The sequence below is a fragment of the Callospermophilus lateralis genome, chromosome 5 (assembly GCF_048772815.1).
Source record: "Callospermophilus lateralis isolate mCalLat2 chromosome 5, mCalLat2.hap1, whole genome shotgun sequence".
Lineage (NCBI taxonomy): Eukaryota > Metazoa > Chordata > Mammalia > Rodentia > Sciuridae > Callospermophilus > Callospermophilus lateralis.
The window spans coordinates 6,486,325-6,508,540 of NC_135309.1; positions in this window are offsets into that span (position 1 = coordinate 6,486,325).

The following is a 22,216-nucleotide window of genomic DNA, read 5'->3' on the forward strand; positions in this document are numbered from 1 at the left end:
TTGTGGGAATGAATTATGCTTTTCTAAGGTGACTGTATTTTTTCCTGAGAGAAACTAAAAGCCATTGACATACATTAAATAGGAGTCCAAAGTAGTTGGAAGTGTATTATTGGAAAATTATTTTATGGTACTATAGAAAATAGATTAAAGAAGATCTGTTCATATCTGGTATTTCATCCCCTGAGAATTAACAGAAACTATTCACACCAAGGTTATAAATCGCTGATGTGTTGTTAAATATAGTTTGTTTCTTAACACTTAACTTGCTTGACTTTCATATGACTATATATAAAGTATATACACAAACATATATACATGTATATATACACACATTTATATACACACACACGTGCATTTACATGCATGTACCTCTCTATATATGTATACTTAGAAAAAGATGGGTAGTAACCAGCAAGAAGTAATAAAATCCATGTGAAATAGCAGAATAAAAAATAGACAGTATACACAATATCCTAAGTGAAGCATATTGGGATCAATCTAGAACCTATCTCGCATAGCAGGACTTAATCTATAGTGCAAGTAAATGAAGTTTAAGTTTTAAACAAAGAAGTTTAAGTTTTTCAGAAAACTAAAAAGTAACACAGATGTCACTCTTCCTCTGACAAATTAAACCAATTCTTAGAGCATGCTTTTAAATGTTTAAATGTCTCCCAATGACAGGAAAGTAAGAAATCAAATATCATATTTGGTAGTGTAAGTATATCCTTGTATTATGGATTATTTGTCCTTTCTACCAATTCCAAACTTCACACTTCATTTCACATTACCCCACAAACTCAGAATATCATTCTGATTAATGTTCACTCGTTTCCCTCTGTCTGAGGTACTTTTTCTTTTTCTATACATTCTTTCCTAAGCCCATCTGTTTAGTAACAAACCGACCTGCTTCAACTGCTCTTTTGTCTTCTAAAATTTTTCTTAGCAGTTTCTCTAACTGCTGATAAAAACTACCCATTGGAATTGTGAACTCATTTCAGTGAGAATTCTAATATGTTTGACCTCTTTTCCTTTATATATATTTCCATATGAAAGCCCAACACTCATAAATAATGTTAGAACTAATAATATAACTGAGAATATTAAACAAAAGATTTATCCTCTCAAATCACTAGAGATGCATGGAACTCAGAAGAATACTGAATTGATTTATAGCTGAGGGCAGACAATACCTGAAGACATAACTAATGGACATATATTAGGTATTGTTTTTACATGGTTCATCTAAAGGATAAGGATAACATTTGTATTTCTCTTAAAGACAGCAACTTTAAGTATTTTATATTGGGAGACTTGAGGCAGAAACATCACAAGATTGAGATCCATCTCAGCAATTTAGGGAGACCTTGTCTCAGAAAAAAATTTTAAAAGGACTGGGAGTATAGCTTGATGGTAGCTTTTTGGTACTGGGTTCAATCGCCAGTACCAAAAAACAAACATTTACAGAATAATTTCTAAGAATCAATATTTATAATACTTATCATTGGCATAAATATGTTATGCATAAGAAAGTATTGAATTATAATATTTCCACCTTTGATTTGTTTGACGTTTGATTTTTTCCATTAAAACAACAAAAATTCTGTCAAGAGATTTAAGACTGTTTTTCCTCACCATTATTTATAAAAATTTTAAAACAGCAATTCTTCTTTCCTAAACACACAGACATCAGAAGTTACTATCAAAAGAAAAATGTGATATGTTTTATTTCAAAATAATAAAATCACTAGGACCATCTAATGAAAATTAACAACACTGTAGAAGACTGAGGCTTCCTAAGAACAACTTTTAGGTTGGTGATGTAGTCCCAATTCCATTTAAAAGTGACTGTTATACTTAAAGGTTGCTTCATGTACATTATATAGTAGAAGTCACATGTGTACTGAAATTTTCTCTTCTACAACTATCTGGAAAAAGATAGTTTCTTCTGCAGGACAGATACAATTGCATTCTCAGATTGAGCAGATATAAAACATATTTATTAATTCACAATAAATATAATACATAGAGAACTTCCTTTTTAAATCTATAGGCAATTTGCAAAAAGGAGGCTTTGGTGAAAGATCTGTTTCAAACAGGTGTTATTATTTCACTGTCCTATGCTCAAATAGATTTTTGTGCTTCTACAATAGCTTTTACAATCTTTTTTTTTTTTTGATATTAGTATTATGTGTGCATTTTTCTGTCTTTTAAAGTATATTTTAAGAAAGAGACATAAGGAACATATTCATTTTCATCTTTGCCAATCCTATGACACCTCCCAGGTTGTTTTATACATAAATGCATGTTTACTGAAGTAAATAATTAAAATATATATTTTTTCTCTTTTTTTGCAAATTTACTGTACGAGTTTAATAAATTAATTTTATTGTATTTTGTAAAATTACAAAATGTCTGATATCTTCTTTATTTAGCAATTTAGTTGTAGTACAATGAATTGATTTTCAAAGGTAAACTTGATATAATCACTATAGAAATTATGTTTCCATAGATACTTAACACTACAAAATATATTAAAATACATATTTATATATAAAATTTATATATATAAATTATAGTTTGTCTTAAGACTTCTTTAGTGAACTATCCAGCTCTCATCTATTTAGGAATTTTTTTTTCCATTAAAAGAATCATTTCACGTTTCAAAGGTAAAAGCTGCCATTTAGAGAAACATGCATTTAGCTTACAGCAAAATTCTGAAGCTCTCCTGGTGGGAAGTGCTTAGATATAAACTGTGAAATGAGAAGAAAACTACATTCATTTTCTTTAGCCTATAACATGAGAGTTCAAAAGAAAAAAAAAAAAAGAACACTTCTCATACAGAATAAACTGTGAAATGCACTGGAAGTTGTTAGAGGTTTTGCCAGGGGATTTATAGAGGCAAGTACACAGAACCTCAAAAATATTAGTGATTAATTCAAAGGTGACCTAAATCAGCAGCAGTGACTGAATGGTATTAACATTACATCAGCAAGGCAAAGCGGGGGGAAAAAAAAGCAGTCATCCTTCATTTTTATATGAAGAATGACTTCTCCTTAAAATTAAGATGTTTAAAGGTTCATCATCATTCCATCATAATAGTAGTTATTGCTTTAGAAATAATTTAAAAGAATATTTGTTTGTTACATTTTTTGCTTAGAGAACTATGACTATCATAAAGTTATCAGTTCAAATGACAACCTGAGCTCATTTTTTCAGGTAGGAAAACCAGACATTGCTTTTCATTTGAATTTTAATACTATTTTTCCTAGTTTGATGGAGAAAGACATTGGGATCCTGATGGAGATTGCCTTGAATGTGTATATTGCTTTTGGTAACATTGCCATTTTGACAATATTAATTCTGATTATTAAGAAACATGGGACATCTTCCATGTCCTATTGTCTTCTTCAATTTCTTTCTTCAGTGTTCTATAACTTTTTATTGTAGAGGTTTTTTATCTCTTTGGTTAGATTTATTCCTAGGCACCTTTTTTTTTTTTTTTTTTTTTTACAGGCTACTGTGAATGGAGATGTTTTCATGATTTATTTTTCATGGCACTGGGATAATTGGAAATTCATATGTACAAAAATGAAACTAGATCTTTGTTTCCCACCCTTGCAAAAATTTCAACTCAAAATAGATCAAAGACTTAGGAATTACACCAGAAACTTTGTAACTACAAAAACAAACAAACAAACAAAACAGGATTGACACTCCATCATTTAGGAACAGGCATTCAGGTCTTCCTGAATAATATCCCTAAATTTCAGAAAATAAAACCAAGAATTAATAAATGGGATGAGGATGGCATCAAATTGAAACAAGGAAAAACAAAACAAAACAAAAACTTCTGCACAGCAAATCAAACAACAGTGTGAAAGAAAGCCTACAGAATAGGAGAAAATCTTTGCCCACTAATTTTCTTTTTTTTTTATTTTATTTTTTTATTGGTTGTTCAAACCCTACAAAGCTCTTGACATATCATATTTCATACATTAGCATACATTAGCTTCAAGTGAGTTATGAACTCCCTTTTTTACCCCAAGTACAGATTGCAGAATCACATGGGTTACACATCCACATTTTTACATAATACCATAATAGTAACTGTTGTATTCTGCTACCTTTCCTATCCTCTACTATCCCCCCTCCCCTCCCCTCCCATCTTCTCTCTCTACCCCTTCTACTGTAATTCATTTCTCACCTTGTTTATTTTCCCATTCCACTTACAACCTCTTATATGTAATTTAGTATAACAATGAGGGTCTCCCTCCGTTTCCATGCAATTCCCCTTTTCTCTCCCTTTCCCTCCCACCTCATGTCTCTGTTTAATGTTAATCTTTTCTTCCTGCTCTTCCTCCCTGCTTTATTCTTAGTTGCTCTCATTATATCAAAGATGACATTTGGTATTCGTTTTTTAGGGATTGGCTAGCTTCACTAAGCATAATCTGCTCTAGTGCCATCCATTTCCCTGCAAATTCCAAGATTTTGTCATTTTTTAGTGCTGCGTAATACTCCATGGTGTATAGATGCCACATTTTTTTAATCCATTCATCCATTGAAGGGCATCTGGGTTGGTTCCACAATCTAGCTATTGTAAATTGTGCTGCTATGAACATCGATGTGGCAGTATCCCTGTAATACGCTCTTTTAAGGTCTTCAGGGAATAGTCCGAGAAGGGCAATAGCTGGGTCAAATGGTGGTTCCATTCCCAGCTTTCCCAGGAATCTCCATACTGCTTTCCAAATAAACTAAATAGATATTTCTCAAAAGAGGAAATACAAATGGTTCAACATCTTCAGCAATCAGAGAAATGCACGTCAAAAGTACACCGAGATTTCACTGATTCCAGTTGGAATGGCAATTAATAAGAACACAAATTATAATAAATGATGATGAGGCTGTATGTGTGTTGGGGGAACACTTTTAAACTGTTGGTGGGATTGTAAATTAGTACATCTATCATGAAGATTATTACAGAGATTTTTCAAAAGACTAGGAATGAATCTACCTTATGACCCTACTGTACCACTCCTTGTTATTTATTCAAAGAATTAAAGTCAGGATATTAATGCATGCCTAGGTTTATAATATCCCAATTCAGATAGCCCAAGTTATGAATCCAAGATACATGTTCATCAGCAGATGTGTAGATAAAGAAAATGTGGAATATGTATATAATGGAGTATTATTTTTCCTTAAAGAACAAAATTATGTCAATTTTTCAAGAAAAACTTATAATATCTTTTACCTAAGGGCAATTTATTTCAATAGATAAATTCACAAATTAAAATCAAGGATATACATATATAAAACAACATTGTTCAGGTTTAACATTTTTATATGATTTGGAATTCATTAAATATGATAATAAAAATCATATTTTAAAGGTAGTATATAAACTTGTACTTTTCACATTACCACTTTCAATGGAATATATCTACCATAAGAGGAAGTATAAAACTCAATTGCTATTAAGTACATCCTCAATTTAGAAAATGATGTACTACTAAATGGAGTCAAAGTCTAGATTATAAGTAATCCATCATATGGCAAACAATATATGAAATTGTACATTCTAGAAAATCCCTAAGAATATTTTCATTTAAATCAAACATTTTCACCTGACCTGAAATGCATGAAATGCATAAATGTGTCACAGTGGAGAACATCATAATCTACATTCAGGGAAAGAATGGGGGCAGACGGCTAAATAACAGAATTTTAATGCATATTCTATATTGGGTAAATTAAGCAAAAGAAGACCTGAAAAACTAGTTTTAATTGTGAAAAGCTTATGCAATAGTTTCACATGATACTGATGATGGAAAATATAAACAGTAGTACACTTTCCAATCATTGCTGGCACTCTTGAGCAGGAGAGTGGAAATCTTCATGTTCTGGTGCATAATATTGACACAAACACTGGTACCATCCTCATCCTCACTTTATCGTCAGCAAACCTAGTGGTCAAGCATGTTTTATAACCATATATATACTAATCATTTCACAAATAAGAAATTTGATATGTATTGAAAAGAAAATGACTAAGGACATTCTGAGTAACTTGCCCAATGTGACACACTGATTAGTATCAATTGGATTTTAATCTATGATGTCTAATTTTCTTATAACTCAAAAAACATTGCATTATTAATATAAACATAATTTTTGGAATAACTCATTTATAGGATATCATAAATGGTGAAAGCATTAAACAGACAATCAGATAACTATAATATTGAATATAATGCTGTAGTCCTCCCTTATCCAGTACGTTTTATAAATGATTTTAGTTACCCACGGTCAGGGACAGTCCAACAATATTAAATAGAAAATTCAGAAATAAATAATTTATAAGTATAATTTACACATAAATCTAAGCAGTTTAATGGATTCATAAGCTATTCTCCTTTTTCCCACCAAGGGAAGTAAATAAATCCCTTTGTTCAATGTATCTATGATGTATATGCTACTATGCTACTTACATTTTAGATAGTTGGCAGGCATCCTGGTTATCTGGTATCATCACAGAGCTGTGCATATGTACCCTTACATAATAGACTTTCAGTACATCACAAAGCTAAAGTTATTCATCTAACTTCATCTCATCACATAAGCACTGTATCATCTCACATCATTGCAAGAAGAATGAATAGATATTTTCAGAGAGAATATATTTACATAATTTTATTATATTATATTGCATAATTGTTTGATTTTATTATTAGTTTTTGTAATTAATCTTTTACTATGCCTAAAACATATACATACACACACACACACACACACACACACACACACACACACACACATATATATATTATATATATATATATATATGAAATGTGTAGTTAAAAATAGTATTATATACCATCTACAATTTCAGGTATCCACTGGGATCTTGAAATATATCCCCCAAAGTTAAAGGGAAACCATCATAGTTGAACTGTGTTGAAGATATATTTTAGAATAGAGTGCCCTGTACGTGGAGAAACAATTAGGTTTTAACTTAGAATTAGTTTGAAAAAAATTCTTTCCACTTATATTTTTGAAGAACTTGACTCTAACATTTATTGTAGGACTGATTTTGTGAGATACATTCCATAAGCTTTTGTTTCTCTGGGAGTGGCTTTATGTTCCCTGTATTTATGAAGATAGTTTTGTTTGGTACAGTTTTCTGGGTTGACATTTTTTTTCTTTCAGTACTGTGAAAGTGTCACACCACTCTGATATTGAGGAAATTTGGGATATACGTATGTATGTTATTATTTTCTTCTTCCTCTCTTCTTTCTTCCTTCACACATTTTGTTCCATCATCCCAGCTGTGGGAGACTTACAAAAACTCAAATTCAGCAACAAATATAGCACTTGTGGTAACTTTGAAATAACATTGAGTTGAAATTTTATTATGTTTGCAGAATTGAGAACTTGAAACTTAACTGGTTAAGAATCTTCTTCTCATTTTTTACCTGTGAGACTTTGATTATAATATGTCTTAGAATAGATTTGGTTGAGTTAATTCTGACTGACCTTTGACCTCCCTAACCTGGATATTCATATCTTTATCTAAATTGGGAAATTTTCTCTCTGAATATACTTTCATACTCTTTTGGCATTCTCAAGTTGCTCTTGAACCCTTGTGACCTGAATATTTGCTCTTTCAATGCTGTCCCAGTTTTTCTATGAGCATTCTTCATTCTTCTTTATTATTTTCTCTATTCAAACTGTGCATTTCATATAGGTTGTCTTTGGCTTTGTTAGTTCTTTCTTTCATTTGCTGTGTTATGTTCTTGATAACTTTTATCACATTTAAAATTTTTTTCTCAGTGTATGTTTCAACTCAAGGTCTTATTTTTTAGAATTGTTTCCATTCTTCTATTCAATTTATCTGATAGAGTACTGAATTTTTCCTCAGTGTTTTCTTGAAATTCTTTAAATTTCCTTGAAATATCTCTCTTAAACTTTCCATCAGAGTGCACACTTATATTAGTTACTACATGGTCAGTTTCTGGTACCTTCTTATGACCATTAGATAAGATACTGGTTCCCAAAAATGTTCTTGATGTTTGTTGCTATGCAACATCATACAGACATTGAAAGATTATGCATTTGTTTCAATCTTTGCAATCTGACTTTGTACCTATCTTTCTGGAAATTCTAACTGGGCTGCCTATATTCTCCAATACTATAATCACTTCTGATATTTCATCACTGGATGGTGCCTAAATCTAAATCCTATGAGTTTTTTGTTGGTATATTGTCACTTTTAAAGCACTATGGATTGTGCCAAGATTTTCCTAAATTCTGCTAGTGTACTTTATTTTTTTTTAATTTAATTTTTTTAGTTATTGATAGAACTTTATATATATATATATATATTGCTGAGAATAGAAGCCAGTGCCTCACACATGCAAGGCAAGCACTCTACCACTGAGCCACCACCCCAGACCCCTTGCTGGTGTATTCTTAAGGTTGAACTGGAGTACTCAAAACAGTAATCATCCCAACTGTAGGCAGAATGACCACTGAAGGATCAGCCCCAGGCTTCTATGCATATTTTTTCATATCTTGACACTTTTTTTATCCCAAAACCAATGCATTACTAAGATAGGATCAGGGCCCACACTGCTATGAGCTGCCTATTGCTGAAGTAGACTTGTGGCTCAAGGCCATTGTGTCTAGTCAGAAGAGATTCTGACTAGGATATAAGTGCAATGGACTGGGAATGTTTCTATCTTCCTTTTATCTGGGCTATTCTAGAGATTCTGACCATGGCCATTGGGTTGTAAATAGGGACTGTTAGCACCTGACAAGTGTTGGCTTTCACCACTTAGCTCCAAGTAAAGTCCTGTTCTTCCAATCTTGTCCTACCCTCAACCAATGGAGTTTTGCTCCACACTATACCACTTGAATTTGGGCAAAGAATGGTAGAGACAGTCTCTTGTCTACCATGCCTGACCCTAACCTGAATTGCAGCTGAGTCTCACAGTTACAGAGACCTGCACAGTCCTCGTGGAGTGCTATAGTCCTGCTTTAAGGCTGGCAATGATATAAACAACATCACCAGTCTGTCTACCAGGATACAGGACTAGGTATTGTGCCTTGAAAAATCTGGATGCTTCATCTGTGAGCCTGGGCTAAGCATAGGGACCACTAGTTTCTGCTGGGTCTCACTGTAGCAAACCTAGCACCATGCTCTTAGGCCTGTGATAGCATTCATGTTCTGCTCTCCAGGAAGTAGAATCTTGCCACCTCCTCTACTGCTAAATAATAGGGGGTCTAGGGGGTAGTCTCTTGGCCTCCTGTAAAGTGTGGTTCCAAAGCTTGATCTGAAGGTGCTGGACTGGGGACAGGGCTGTTTGGCTCTTCTTGGCACTGAATGTCACAGTAGTGGATCTCAAACTAGCCTTTAGGTCAGACATGAACTTTTTTCCTTCTTCTCCCGAGCAGGAACTCTTTCCCATACTATTTTGAGATGTGTGTTTTGGTTGCAGGGCGGGTATACAGGGGCAAGTCTTTCTTCTCTGCTTTCTTTAGTTTCTCTTAACATTATTTGAAAACAAGGCACTCCAGATCCCTCACTTGGTTTCCTAACTTCCTGTGAAGTAGTTTGGTGCATGAATAAATGTTAAAATCAGTGTGCCCGTGGAGAGATGAGTATTGGATGATCTTATCCAATCAACATCATGTTCTGACTTCTCTCTATTGATTTTTTTTTTAAGTACTGGAGACTGAACTCAGGAGCACTTGGCCACCTAACCAAATCCCCAGCCCTATTTTGTATTTCATTTAGAGACAGGTTCTCAATGGGTTGCTTAGCGCCTTTCCATTGCTGAGGCTGGGTTTGAACTCAGGATTCTCCTGTATCAGCCTCCAAGCCACTGGGATTACAGGCATACACCACTGTGCCTGGCTTCTCTCTATTGATTTTTATAATGTTTTCCTAAAATGAAAATAAGAATATAAGTAAGACATCCAGTACAGTTTGCTGTAGATTATATTCCTTCAGCAAATGTGTCATTCTCTCATTTCCTATTGCAATTGGATATTACTTTATAAAGAATGGGTAAACAGTTGTTTAAAAAAATATGTATTTTTTAAATCCCAAATGACAAGAACAAGCAAATATAAATTATTTTTAAGCTAGTTAATAACATAGGGTAAAATTAGTAATGATAGGCAATAAATTAGTTATTATTTAAAAGCTTATACTTTTAGTACACATGAATTGTTATCTATTTTAATTTACTTATGTATTTACACATTAAGTGGATACTCTATGCAGCTCCCATGGGCAAAACTGTTGATAAACAATTATGATCCTTACTATCAAGGACCATGCAGCATGAAGGACAAAATTAAAGGCAAACAAATATGAATTTACATGATGAATGTTATAAAATATATATGAGTAAAGGAATATGCAATCACTCTGTGCATTGTACAGAAATGCCTCCCTATAGGAGCAATCTGAGTTAGAACTCGTGGATCAAAGTAAAGAGTAAAGAAGTGAGGGCAGCCCAAGACAACTGCCTGACAGAATTTTGCCATAGAACAGCAATATTTTTCAAAATATTATTATGCACATATAGTCTTGATGATAGCAGGAACGGAAAGAGTAATTTTCCTTCATTCTTTAACAAATGGTTACCCCTTGTGGAGAAGGAATAATAAGTGATACTAGTGTCTGAAGAAACAGACGTTGTCATGGGGATAGACATGGATTCTCAACAGTAGTTCATTTCCACTACCAGAATTATAGTGAGCAGAAATAGGCCAATTCAAATCTCAGGGCATCTTCTCTTCTCTCTGTATTAATTTTTCTAGATGAATTGTTTTTATTTTGACCAGAGGGATGATTGTATCACTCATACAACTTTCCAAAAACAATGTGGAAAATTAGTACTTTGGAAATTTTCAGCTATTTATTTTCAATAGAAATAACAAATATTAAATAGTCACTCGGTAACACAAAATGAGGTCTTAGTAATCAAAGAGAACAGATAACATTCACGTTTTGAGAAAGAAAACTTAAAATATCACATCTTGAGAATACATATTTTAGAAATTCATCATCCATATAGACCAGCACTAAGGCATACAAACCACTACTAAAGTAACTTTTCTTGAGACACAGTGTACAAACTAAGCGGTAAGACTTTTTATGGTATTTAAGGTGGTCTTTCTGAAGTCCCACATTATGTTCTACATATAATGTGATGTCGTGTGGAGTGATCTGACATCAAAAAACCCCCAACCTTCAGTCGGTGAGCCTTTTCCTCACTTTCATGCCTAAGAAAAATTGAGCTCATGTTGGGTTTTCAGAGACAACAAAGAAATCGTAGTGCTTTATTCACTATAGCTTGTTCTAATTCCAAGAGATTAAAAGCTTAGTTTTGAAGAACTAATCTCAGTTCTGCTAACACTCTAGGGCCTCACTACCCACTCCTGAATATAATAATAATATCATTGCATTTGTTTTCTTAGTTTTCACTGCATATTTACCTTTTATGATTGCCTGAACTACTTTGAACCCATGATCATTTTAAGTAATAAAATGTTTTATGAAACCTTAAATAAACCACATTATTATGATCAGTCAAGCCTCTATAAGTCACATAATTATTTAATATAATATTTTCCATACATTTAAGAATTTTTTGTCATTTTGCTAAACTGATAAGAAAAAGTTAGAAATTTCATAGTTGATAAGTTATTAGTGTAAATGGCTTAAATTCTAATGTCAAATGTCTCCTCTCTGTCTATGTCTGCATCTCTCCTGTTCTCTCCTCCTGTCTCTTATTTTCAGCAGTTTTACTTACATACCTGTCTATAGAAAATTATTCTTTACTTTCTGGAAACAGATTGTGAACATAATAAAAATTAATAATAATACAATAATGTACATGACAATAAGATAGAGTTCCCCATTCTGTGTAAAATTATAAGAGCAATTAATAATTTTGAGATGGAAGTATGTTAATTTGTTTTATTTGTTTTACTTCAAGTTTGGAAAAGAGAAATAATAAGTGTCAGTTTTTCTTTGGGGAGGCTTATCAATGTCATTCATTTGCTGATGCCTCACGGAAGTATTTCACTTGTTAAGAATGAGTAATATACCTGAATAGACACTTCTAAGAAGGTTATGTACTATCAATTAACAAATACATGAAAAAATCTTCATCATCACTAGCAATTATAGAAATGCAAATTAAAACCACTCTAAGATTTCATCTCACTCCAGTCAGAATGGCAGCTATTATGCATACAAACAACAATAAGTGTTGGCAAGGACATGGGGAAAAAGGTACATTCATACACTATTGGTGGGACTGCAAATTGGTGCAGCCAATATGGAAAGCAGTATGGAGATTCCTTGGAAAATTGGGGATGGAACCACCATTTGATCCAGCTGTCCCTCTCCTCGGTCCATACCCAGAGAACTTAAAAACAGCATACAACAGGGACACAGCTACATCAATGTTTATAGCAGCACAATTTACAATAGTTAAACTGTGGAAGCAACCTAGATTCCCTTCAATAGATGAATGGATTAAAAAATGTGGCATATATATACACAATGGAATATTACTCAGCAATAAAAGAAATACAATCATGGCATTTGCAGGTAAATGGATAGAGTTAGAGAAGATAATGCTAAGTGAAGTTAGCCAATCCCCCCCCCAAAAAAAAATGCCGAATGTTTTATTTGATATAAGGAGGCTGATTCATAGTGGGATAGGGAGCGAGAGCATGGGAGGAATAGATAAACTCTAGGTAGGGCAAAGGGGTTGGAGGGGAAGGGAGGGGGCATGGAGTAATTAATGATGATGAAATGTGATGATCATTACTATCCAAAGTACAGGTATGAAGACACGAATTGGTGTGAATATACTTTGTATACAGCCAGAGATATGAATAATTGTGCTCTATATACACAATAAGAATTGTAATGCATACTGCTGTCATATATAAATAAAAAAAATACATTAAAAAAATAATTGCTCTTTAACTCATGTTGCAGCTTATATACTTAATGTTCTCCTTCAGAGCATATTTTTATGTTGAAGTCTGAAATAAATCATCATACATTGGTAAAAAAAAAAAGAATGGGTGGTATGTTTGATTATGTACTAATAAACTTCAGTATTTATACTTAATTAATTATTAAAAAACTTGGCATATATGAAAATTTGTGGGCATGTTCTTACTATTTTTAAAAAGTTTTAGATTTTAAAGAACATCAGCAAACAATCCACAAATACTTTGTATCCCAATGAGAAGGTAATTAAGTATTTATAATGAGGGAATTTTAGAGTAGAAAAAATTAAATGGCATCCAAGTGTTCAAATATATTTAATATAGATATTTTGAACATATATGGTAAGCCAGGCATTGTCACAAAACTTTTGTATTGAAAATGTGTGCCCATATTTGGGTACATTTTTATCATTTGTCAATGGTATAGTATATGAATGCCTTGCTGTATTCTAAAACTAAAACATGTCTTCACAAAGGAATGAACTATAAATAAATATAGAATCATTTTTTAGGAAGAAGTGAAGTATAAAAATAAAATAATAATAATAACAACAACAACAACAAGTTTAAAATGTAGAGTTGTTTTAATTTTACCAAATGATATAATGGTGAGAGAACTTTGACAAATAATAAAGAATAAACCATCTAATAAAACTGGGACTGTTGTAAATAAAAATTTTTCACATTATTTTATTAAAAGATATGATGCATTACCAAAATGTTACTGAAACATAATACCATGACCTATGCAAGGTAGCTCACCTTCTTTTATGTTATTATACTATATCCCAGATTTAGAAAGAAAATGTGATATAGGTGTATAATATAATGAAACAAGTTGTCTAATGAATTTTTACAAACCTATGTGTACTAATGAGCCTTTTTAATTCAAATGTATATTTATGTATTTTCCTTGATTGGTTGTTTTTTTTCTCATGTTAAATGAAATCAACCACAAATTAAATTGGGGCATTAATGTGAAAGTAATTAAAATAATGTGTGGATGCAACTCATTTTGGAAGAAAATTAATGACAAAATAACTTCCATTTTAAAAAAGTAACAATGATCAAATATTTAACACCAAATATCAGAAGAGAGTGAATATGCCCATGTCTTATGAAATATCACTCAAATAAGCAAGTCATTGAAGAAGAACTCCATTGGTATGAGAAAGATTCTGTTGTTATTAAATCCAACTGCACAAGAAGTGCAATTAGAAAAAAAAAACTATCACTGAATTTGAAGTTTTATATTATATAGATATATATAAATTACACATATATTGACTGAGAATAATAAATTAGGATTCTGTTTGGATATTACAGATTCTCATTTGAATTCATTTAGAATCCTCTTTGAAAAACTTCCCATTTGTATTCAATCAAGTCTTAAATAGATAGCCCTGTGGTCTAAGGTTTCATTTTAACACTTAAGTGTACTAATGCATTAATTTAGACATTTGACCTGTCTAAAGTCATTTGCATAATAACATCCATAATTTGATCAATACAAATAAATGATTAGAAAAGAGCAAGACCTTAAATACTTTCTTGGTCTAACAAAGCTTAATTATACCTAAACCTCTTGTATCTTTCTATTTGACTCAACTGTAGAGTCATTCAATGTGTACTTGAAGAGGTGGGGTGAGCATAAGTAAGTGATATGATTCAAACTCAAATGAATTTCTTGCTGGGTCGTGGAAAATTTCACCATAAATTCCCAAGAAATTTGACATGAGACCATTTTTGTGTGTGTGAAATATGGTCACTTGAAGCTACATATACTTTTATGATTTTACGGTGACTATTATTATCAGTAATAAAATTGGATTATGCAATTTGTCTTTACATATTGTCTTTCATTAATATATTTTGTTATAGTTTAAATGAATAACTAAGAATAAGAAATTTCCATTTTGGTAAAGATAAACAGACAAATATATATCTCAATGTATACCTGTACTGGCACAGCTGTATTCGACAACATCTAGAGATGATCAGATACTTGCAATCAAGTAGAAGTAATATGACATAAATTTTGTATTCTTGACTAAAATACCATTACTGGCATGTTACCAGAAGTAAAATTTTCTGAAATTGTCCATGACTTTTGCTAAATACCTCATCCAAATTTCAAATGTAATATGAGTATTTAACCCATATGTTTAAAAAAAGACAGAAATTTCTGTTTTATAATTTGTGTATTTATATGCATGTTTTCCTTACCCAGAATAGTAGAAACACTGCACAAAAGTAACTTGAGCCTTTTCATTTTACTCTTTGATGGTTAAAGCATAACGCCAATGCTTTATAACAGTCTTAGAGAAGAATTCTGAAGGACTAGAAGAGCAATGGGTTGTCTTCCCTGTCCTTCTATGCCATCATATTCAGTATACATGGTTGGATTATACAGTGAAGTAACATGAGAAAGAAAGGGTATGATAGTTTTCCTTGTCCTTTGTGCTCCTTAGAATGTCTTTGTTTACTTTCTGCATTCAAAACCAATTACACTTCTAATAAACATGACCTATCAGGCTTCTTGAGACACTTAGTTCCCCTGATTATTCACTAACGTAATCCACATTTATCTATACTTACATTGAGTCTGGGTGGACTCTCAATACCTCAGGAGTCCACTGGAATTCAGGTTCCTAGTCATCATGAGTATTATGTGCAGACAGGGTGATGAGGAGCAATGGGAGACATACACGGTCTGTTTCTCCTCTGTCTGCACACATACTCAATTGTCCTACTATATTTTATATTACAAAAAAAGTCTGGAGCAGCATGGAAATGACTCAAGAAAACTAGGAAAGAAAGCACCATATGAACCCCCCTGTCCCAATCTTCAGTAGATGTTCAAAAGATTTAAAATCAGCATACTACAGTGACACAGCCTCATCAATGTTTATAGCAACACAATTCACAATAGCTAAGCTATGGAGCCAACCTAGGTGCCCTTCAACAGAAGAATGGGTAAAGAAAATGTGGTTTATATACACAATGAAGTATAACTCTGCCATAAAGAAGAATAACATTATTTTACTTGCTGGCAAATGGATGGAATTGGAGACTATCCAGCTAAGTGAAATAAGCCAGTCCCCCAAACCCAAAGGTTTCATGTTTATTAAAATATCAGAAGCTATTCCAAATGGGTAGGAGAAGAAAGAAAGATAGAAATGGGAAAAAAAAAACAGAGAGAAAATTTTATCAAAATTTAGGAAAGATCAGTAGAGTAGATGAAGAGGATGGGGGTGGGGGCAGGAAAAGCAAAGAATGGTGGAATAAATCTGAGTTTTGTATGGACATACATGAATATAGCATAGTGAATCCTAACATCAAGTATATATACAAAACACTAATAAATTAAAAATACTATAAATAAACTGCAGAAAAATCAGTAGAGGGAGGAAAACAGGGGGAGGGAGGAGTGGGGAGGGGGTACATCCTGGGGATTAAGTTGGAGCATATTGTATTCCATGCTTTTGTGATTAGGTCAAAGTGTATCCTAATGTTATACAGACAATAAGAATTAATAAAAATATATAATAGAAGGAAATGTTCAAGGATAAAATGGTTAAGGATTAAGAGGAAAATAAAACATTATATCAAGTAAATAATTCTTCTGAACATGGGGTTCTGAGTGAATGCACACATCATGTTCCAAGAAGATGGGCCTGAGTTCATATGATAAACCTTTCTTATATGAAGACCTAGTTTCAGTTGAAACAAAGTAATGAATATAAAATTTAAGGAAAATGTTCCACATAGAGAATATAGAAGAAGCCTAAGGGAAGGGAGGTGGGACGGGAGTAGGAAAGACAGTAGAATAAATCAGATGCAACTTTCTTATGTCCATGTTTGATGTATCACCAGTGAAATGCCACATCATGGACAACCAGAAGAATGGGATCCTAATTAAAATATATACACTTCATGTATGTAGAGCCTGTCAAAATACACTCTATGGTCATGTGTATCTAAAAAGAACATATGAAAGAACGAAAGCGAGAAAGAGGGAGGGAGGGAGACAGGGAGGGAGGGAGGGAGGGAGGAAGGAAGGAAGGAAGGGAGGGAGGGAGGGAAAGAAAGAAGGAAGGAAAGGAAGGAAGAAAGGAAGAAAGAAAGAAAGGAAGGAAGGAAGGAAGGAAGGAAGGAAGGAAGGAAGGAAGGAAGGAAGAAAGAAAGTAAGTCTAGTTTTCCTAGAAAAAAAATTTGAAAGGTCCAAATCATAATGTTTAGGAGCAAGAAGACTTATGAGAAAGATAAAGTTGTAAGAACCAGATGGAATAAATAAAAGGTCTTAATTTTATTTGAGATGAAAGGATGAAAGAATACAAAGAGGTTATCTAATACTTCCAAGCCAAACCTCAATACCAAGTTCATGAATATTCAGGGAGTATTAGGAAAGAAAACAATGAGTGGAAACTCCACAGTCTGAAGAGATGTCTCATTCTACAGTGGGGGATTCTGGGCTTATATTCTAGAATTTGGGGAAGTGTGTAGATCCTGCTGGCAGGAAACTGGGTCTAAAACTCTGGAGTCAAGAACCGAGATTAATTTAATTCCCAGGAGAAATTTCTTTAAAAATAACAAACAAATCAACAAACAAACAAAAAATCAAAGGTTAGTTTATCTGAGGAAAGATCAGAGAGATCAGAGACCAAGCAGACCTTGGTATTCTGCTTTCTGAATACATTATATCTACTATTTCAAAGCCTTTTAAAAAGTAACAATAACTGGATTTTGTTCAGCATTGAAGAACAAATCTAAAATTCCAAGTCTGGAAATAATCTGAGTATTTGCTAAGTTATCACCAGTGTTCATAACAATTTTGGCAAAAGAAAAAAGGAAATTAAAATCCTGAAATCTATTCATGTGCAACTAATTAGAACAAATAATGAAAAAAAGATCCTCATATCTCCAGGAGTTGTCTGAAAACAAATATCAATTTTTATTCTTATACATTCAGAAACTATCAATTATGTCCAAAGTTCATAAATAGAGCTAGTTTCACTTGTTGCTATTATATTATTGGTATAAATTTAACAATTTTGCTAAGTTAACATTTTTTTACCACAAGTTAAAACTTTTTTTCAGAGCATGTGATGAAGAGTTTAATAAATGCTCAGTATTAGTCAATTTTTCCCTCCTGTCTCCAGGCTAATAGATAGATCTACATGTATATGTCAATATGGTAAAAGATAATGTTCATTTTATTATGATCTCATTTGGTTGTTTTGAGTACAGTGAATGCACATTTATCTATTCAGTATAGATTTATAATTCTGTGACTATAATAAGTCATAGCAAGTTAAGGCAAATTGCATTTTAGACATCTAGACATTCTAATTTAATTTTTATGATTTATGTCCAGTGTTATTTTAGAAAAATACTGCTTCCCTTTTGCTTATATATATATATATATATATATATATATATATATATTGTTTTGTTCATGTTTTATAAAAACCTATGCATTACAGAAAAGACATTGGAAAACAGGATTGTGTGAGGATGAGAACAGTCTGAAATAAATTGCTCAGATTTCAAAATATATAACTTGCAGAGAAAATGCAATATTCGGTTGCTAAAAGAAAAAGAAAAAAAAAAAGAAAAAGTCATGGGAAATAGCAAGATATACATGAGAAACCAAAAATTAGAAAGCATATGAGTCAAATAAATCAACTATGTCATTTCTATTAAAGGAGTTCTATGTATGTCTAAAGCAAATTAAAGGGAAAAAATACAAAAGAAAAAAAGAAAGAAAAGACTAGAAAATAACCAAGAATTGAGAATGCAAATTAAATCAATGACATATGATGTTAAGGGGGAAATGTATAAAGGGAATTGCAGATGTGAATCAGAAATAAAAGAGCAAAAAATGAAGTATAAACTTTTGGAGAGTTGGCAAAATTTGAGGGAACATTTATTTATACTTTTTCTCAGTCCCAGAAAGAAAAACACGAAAAATTCAATATGAAGAAGAAAAGTTACCTAAGAATACATTTGTTGAAGCTTGTGTTAAGGAAAATAACAATGACTAGATTAAAGACAAATTAAAAATGAGAAGAAGCTGCTCTCAATTTTATAGTTATGAACACTCAGTTCCAAAGAGAGCATGGAAGACTACCATTATTATGAGTAACTATATGAGTTAGAATGCTGCAAGAAAAACAAATTTTTTTCTACATTTACTACAAGCAACAGACCTTATTTTTTTCTTTCCCAAAACAGTCTAGGTGGGTTGTATATTTTGCTTCCAAAGTTGAATGAGATTCCATGACTCAACCCTAGATTTAGACTTTGCCATAGTTCGTGTCAACAATGGTTTCCCAATGATGGTGAGAGAGCTGCCATTAAGCTCTCACTCAGACATGTCCAACAGCAAGAAGAATTGGGTAAATAGTTTGCTTTTTAAGCTTTTTTTTTTTTTTTGGATGGAAATGAGATGGAGCTCTATTAGCAGTTAAGAACTCTTCTGATTCATCCCTGAGGTTTGATTAGCAAGTAGGAATGAAGGCACAGTGAAGTAAAAATGGATGCTAAGTAATAATCAACCATTTATTTTCCAGTGGTGAATACTGATTAAATGTTTTCTGCTTACTAGGACGACTGTCCACTGTGCGTATCCATAAACTTGCAGTGTAGTTCACAAAGTTATTATCCAAGTTTCACAAAATAAGAAAATAAAGTTGCAATAAAATCAGGCAATTTACCTAAGACAGCATGGTTAGCAAAACCATACTGGATTTGATATCTCTTTACTCTCAAAGTCCACAGATATAATACCCGAGTACAAAACATAAATCAAATATTGCAACAAAATACAAATTAGCATTTTATATAAAGCATTATTCTATTAAAATGAGCATTTGAAGATTTATTAAAGGGGTATAGTTATGAATTATAAGATAAAAACCAAAAGTTTTACTCATTTTATAGATATCTGCTAGCATTTATTGTATTTCCTCAAGGACCCACTTTGTAGTGGGAAATTAGATATCAAGATCTAAGCAATCAGCATATTGTATATGTGTGTATGTGTGCATGTTTATCTATGTTTTTAAAGATAGAGAGTAATATTACCTTATCCAAGAAAAAAAAATAGTAGGTGTTAGCATAAAAACATTGAAGAATCATTGATTGAGTAGAGTTAGCTAAGACAGATGTAAAAGAGAAATCATAGTTTTATGTTCACCCTGGGGAAATATAAAGAATTTAAGTATTACCCTTTTGAGTGAGAAGGAGAATACAGAGAATTCATTAGAATAAGTTTTTGTTTGTTGTTGGTGGTGGTCGTCATTTTTGTTTTATTTCCTCAATTTCATTAAGATGTAAACTTGGTCCAACCTAAACACCTGGAATCATATTCTGTGCTTTAGGGAAGGAAGTAGGGTAAGACTTTTAATGTACTTGTTATTTTCCACCTAATTAATCCAAACTACTTCACATTAACACAAGGTAAATATCCTGTGTCTTTTCCTGAGGAGTCAAGAAGAGGGAAGATTGTCATCAATGAAACTTCAAAGAAAGAAGCTCTGTTTCTGGGATATAGATTTTTTTACTAAGTAGGTATTATATCAATGAGTTAAAATCACCTTGGAACATTGGCCGCTGGGTTATTTATTTCTCCACAGCAAGCTAAGACCTGTTGGCTCAAAAACCTTCTGGTGCCAAACTCAAATTTTACATATCCAATTGTTTTAAACATGGCCAAAACCAAATGAATTTTAGCTAGCTGGTGCCTGTCTGCTTTGCATACCCTGTAAGACTGTGCCCAACATCTGTTAACCACAGATAATATACAAAACACAGGACTATAAAGCTCCAAACTCCTGCTTGGGAACTCTGAGAGACTTCCCACCAAGCTCATGAGCAACAGCATTTAGTTGTAAAGCCCTCCTTACCAATCTTCATCCAGGACTTCCTTTGTTCTCCTTCACTTCTGGATGGCAGCTCCATGCAGACAAAACCTCAGGACAGCTGCTTGCTACAAGAGACTTTCTTTGCACACAGACTTGTCAAGCAGTCTACCATATCAGCCTGTGTGTGCCCCTGAAACTTTTTGGCCATGCCTTTTCCCCGATCACTCTCCAAGCGCTCAAAAACCTTAGGTAGGGCAATGACGAATAGACTATCCATTATTGCAGCACCTATCCCTTCATAGAAGCAAGTGCATTCACAGAACTCCTCGGGAGAAGTAGAAAACCTTGTGAAGAGTAAAAATGGTTTAGAATAGCTTGACTCCAGGGAATGAGATGGATGGACTAATTATAGGCACTTTGGGACTGATTACTTGAAAATGAAAAAACAACAAAAAGAATTTACTGAAAGCATAATCCACACTGGATTTTTTATTTTCTCGGTTTTTATAAGGCATTGTTTAGCATACTTGGTGGCAAATAAATGATGGAGGTTTGTGAGGATGTTTGGCATTCGTGTTATTGATTAATAGCAAGAGAAGAGACTTTGAAAGTGTAGTTAAAATCTGTAATGAGATCTCAGCTATAGAAAAAGCATGTGGAGATAGAATGATAGATTGGAGCACATTGGAAAAAAGACACTTGAGTATGGTAGTCCCATAGAACTTTCTATAAAAAAGGAAATGTGTTTAATGTGGTTTAGACTACCTTCAATTTTCTTCTTTTTTTTTTTTTTCTTTTGTACCAGGAATTGAACCCAGGAGTGCTTAACCACTGAGCCACACCCACAGCCTTATTTTGCTAAGTTCATTCGGAGACAAGGTCTCACTGAGGGCCTCAGTTGCTGAAGCTGACTTTGAACTTGCAATCCCCCTGCTTCAGCCTCCTCAGCCACTGGGATGACGAACATCAGTCACCACTCACAGCCGGGCTTCCAACTTTTGAACATTTGAAACACACAGTTTCAGTGGAACTGAATTTAATTGTGTTTAATTTTAATTTAATTTAAAATTAAAATGACATCATGTAACTAGTTGCTACAATCTTGAATAATTCAGTTCTAGTAGAGTGAAGAAATAAGTAAACCTAGCATTTGTGAACATGTGAGTTCAAAGTGTTAAAATCAGAGTGCATTTATAGGACATGTGTTCTATAGGATAATTTAGATTCTTGATAACGTGAGGGATATGGAGATTTTTCAACAAAGTTAAACTGACATTACTTAAATTAATTTAATAAGCTTATGA